This window comes from Pseudophryne corroboree, chromosome 3 (genome assembly GCF_028390025.1).
Source record: "Pseudophryne corroboree isolate aPseCor3 chromosome 3, aPseCor3.hap2, whole genome shotgun sequence".
Lineage (NCBI taxonomy): Eukaryota > Metazoa > Chordata > Amphibia > Anura > Myobatrachidae > Pseudophryne > Pseudophryne corroboree.
Genome location: NC_086446.1, coordinates 112041063 through 112043562, shown reverse-complemented (window position 1 = coordinate 112043562; position 2500 = coordinate 112041063). Strand labels below are relative to the sequence as shown.

At 41.5% G+C, this 2500-nt stretch overlaps 9 non-coding genes and 3 pseudogenes across 9 annotated transcripts in view; all 12 read right to left on the bottom strand.

Annotated features, from left to right (window-relative positions):
- The window catches only part of LOC134885605 (5S ribosomal RNA), a 119-nt gene extending 26 nt beyond the window's left edge, over nucleotides 1–93 (bottom strand). Inside the window, exon 1 of the ribosomal RNA XR_010169717.1 lies at nucleotides 1–93. This exon is cut by the window's left edge and continues 26 nt beyond it. This is a non-coding gene — a ribosomal RNA (5S ribosomal RNA).
- A 107-nt stretch (nucleotides 94–200) lies between these two features.
- Nucleotides 201–319, bottom strand: LOC135067165 (5S ribosomal RNA). Its single transcript, XR_010253388.1, has one exon. It is a non-coding gene; the product is annotated as a 5S ribosomal RNA (ribosomal RNA).
- A 107-nt stretch (nucleotides 320–426) lies between these two features.
- LOC135068933 (5S ribosomal RNA) lies at nucleotides 427–545 on the bottom strand. Its single transcript, XR_010255124.1, has one exon. It is a non-coding gene; the product is annotated as a 5S ribosomal RNA (ribosomal RNA).
- Nucleotides 546–652: 107 nt separating this feature from the next.
- Nucleotides 653–771, bottom strand: LOC134889085 (5S ribosomal RNA; annotated as a pseudogene).
- A 107-nt stretch (nucleotides 772–878) lies between these two features.
- Nucleotides 879–997, bottom strand: LOC134901626 (5S ribosomal RNA). The gene has a single exon (XR_010175113.1). It is a non-coding gene; the product is annotated as a 5S ribosomal RNA (ribosomal RNA).
- Nucleotides 998–1104: 107 nt separating this feature from the next.
- Nucleotides 1105–1223, bottom strand: LOC134891680 (5S ribosomal RNA; annotated as a pseudogene).
- A 107-nt stretch (nucleotides 1224–1330) lies between these two features.
- On the bottom strand, nucleotides 1331–1449 carry LOC134901625 (5S ribosomal RNA). The gene has a single exon (XR_010175112.1). It is a non-coding gene; the product is annotated as a 5S ribosomal RNA (ribosomal RNA).
- A 107-nt stretch (nucleotides 1450–1556) lies between these two features.
- Nucleotides 1557–1675, bottom strand: LOC134891678 (5S ribosomal RNA; annotated as a pseudogene).
- A 107-nt stretch (nucleotides 1676–1782) lies between these two features.
- Nucleotides 1783–1901, bottom strand: LOC135062276 (5S ribosomal RNA). The gene has a single exon (XR_010248629.1). It is a non-coding gene; the product is annotated as a 5S ribosomal RNA (ribosomal RNA).
- A 107-nt stretch (nucleotides 1902–2008) lies between these two features.
- Nucleotides 2009–2127, bottom strand: LOC135064006 (5S ribosomal RNA). The gene has a single exon (XR_010250323.1). It is a non-coding gene; the product is annotated as a 5S ribosomal RNA (ribosomal RNA).
- A 107-nt stretch (nucleotides 2128–2234) lies between these two features.
- LOC135058864 (5S ribosomal RNA) lies at nucleotides 2235–2353 on the bottom strand. Its single transcript, XR_010245288.1, has one exon. It is a non-coding gene; the product is annotated as a 5S ribosomal RNA (ribosomal RNA).
- A 107-nt stretch (nucleotides 2354–2460) lies between these two features.
- Nucleotides 2461–2500, bottom strand: part of LOC135059284 (5S ribosomal RNA) — a 119-nt gene continuing 79 nt past the window's right edge. The window contains exon 1 of the ribosomal RNA XR_010245693.1: nucleotides 2461–2500. This exon is cut by the window's right edge and continues 79 nt beyond it. This is a non-coding gene — a ribosomal RNA (5S ribosomal RNA).

Here is a 2500-nt window from a genome sequence, read left to right as displayed (position 1 = left end):
TGGTCTCCCATCCAAGTACTAACCAGGCCCAACACTGCTTAGCTTCCAAGATCAGATGAGATTGGGCGTATCCAGTGTGGTGTGGTTGTAGATGAGCTTTGTGGTTTCTGTTAGAACTTTTCTACTTCTAACTACTGGTTCATAAATGAATACGTTTGAAAATGGAATGCATCAACAGAACGGTGTTGGCAGTATAAAAATATCTAAAGCACCTTGTATTCCCAGGTGGTCTCCCATCCAAGTACTAACCAGGCCCAACACTGCTTAGCTTCCAAGATCAGATGAGATTGGGCGTATCCAGTGTGGTGTGGCTGTAGATGAACTTTGCGGTTTCTGTTAGAACTTTTCTACTTCTAACTACTGGTTCATAAATGAATACGTTTGAAAATGGAATGCATCAACAGAACGGTGTTGGCAGTATAAAAATATCTACAGCACCTTGTATTCCCAGGTGGTCTCCCATCCAAGTACTAACCAGGCCCAATACTGCTTAGCTTCCAAGATCAGATGAGATTGGGCGTATCCAGTGTGGTGTGGCTGTAGAAGAGCTTTATGATTTCGGTTAGTACTTTTCTACTTCTAACTACTGGTTCATAAATGAATACGTTTGAAAATGGAATGCATCAACAGAACGGTGTTGGTAGTATAAAAATATCTACAGCACCTTGTATTCCCAGGTGGTCTCCCATCCAAGTACTAACCAGGCCCAATACTGCTTAGCTTCCAAGATCAGATGAGATTGGGCGTATCCAGTGTGGTGTGCCTGTAGAAGAGCTTTATGATTTCTGTTAGTACTTTTCTACTTCTAACTACTGGTTCATAAATGAATACGTTTGAAAATGAAATGCATCAACAGAACGGTGTTGGTAGTATAAAAATATCTACAGCACCTTGTATTCCCAGGTGGTCTCCCATCCAAGTACTTACCAGGCCCAACACTGCTTAGCTTCCAAGATCAGATGAGATTGGGCGTATCCAGTGTGGTGTGGCTGTAGATGAACTTTGTGGTTTCTGTTAGAACTTTTCTACTTCTAACTACTGGTTCATAAATGAATACGTTTGAAAATGGAATGCATCAACAGAACGGTGTTGGCAGTATAAATTAATCTACAGCACCTTGTATTCACAGGTGGTCTCCCACCCAAGTACTGACCAGGCCCAACACTGCTTAGCTTCCAAGATCAGATGAGATTTGGCGTATCCAGTGTGATGTAGCTGTAGATAAGCTTTGTGGTTTCTGTTTGAACTTTTCTACTTCTAACTACTGGTTCATAAATGAATACATTTGAAAATTGAATGCATCAACAGAACGGTGTTGGCAGTATAAAAATATCTACAGCACCTTGTATTCCCAGGTGGTCTCCCATCCAAGTACTTACCAGGCCCAACACTGCTTAGCTTCCAAGATCAGATGAGATTGGGCGTATCCAGTGTGGTGTGGCTGTAGATGAACTTTGTGGTTTCTGTTAGAACTTTTCTACTTCTAACTACTGGTTCATAAATGAATACGTTTGAAAATGGAATGCATCAACAGAACGGTGTTGGCAGTATAAATTAATCTACAGCACCTTGTATTCACAGGTGGTCTCCCACCCAAGTACTGACCAGGCCCAACACTGCTTAGCTTCCAAGATCAGATGAGATTTGGCGTATCCAGTGTGATGTAGCTGTAGATAAGCTTTGTGGTTTCTGTTTGAACTTTTCTACTTCTAACTACTGGTTCATAAATGAATACATTTGAAAATTGAATGCATCAACAGAACGGTGTTGGCAGTATAAAATTATCTACAGCACCTTGTATTCCCAGGTGGTCTCCCATCCAAGTACTAACCAGGCCCAACACTGCTTAGCTTCCAAGATCAGATGAGATTGGGCGTATCCAGTGTGGTGTGGCTGTAGATGAGCTTTGTGGTTTCTGTTAGAACTTTTCTACTTCTAACTACTGGTTCATAAATGAATACATTTGAAAATGGAATGCATCAACAGAACGGTGTTGGCAGTATAAAAATATCTACAGCACCTTGTATTCCCAGGTGGTCTCCCATCCAAGTACTAACCAGGCCCAACACTGCTTAGCTTCCAAGATCAGATGAGATTGGGCGTATCCACTGTGGTGTGGCTGTAGATGAACTTTGTGGTTTCTGTTAGAACTTTTCTACTTCTAACTACTGGTTCATAAATGAATACGTTTGAAAATGGAATGCATCAACAGAACGGTGTTGGCAGTATAAAATTATCTACAGCACCTTGTATTCCCAGGTGGTCTCCCATCCAAGTACTAATCAAGCCCAACACTGCTTAGCTTCCAAGATCAGATGAGATTGGGCGTATCCAGTGTGGTGTGGCTGTAGATGAGCTTTATGGTTTCAGTTAGAACTTTTCTACTTCTAACTACTGGTTCATAAATGAATACGTTTGAAAATGGAATGCATCAACAGAACGGTGTTGGCAGTATAAAAATATCTACAGCACCTTGTATTCCCAGGTGGTCTCCCCTCCA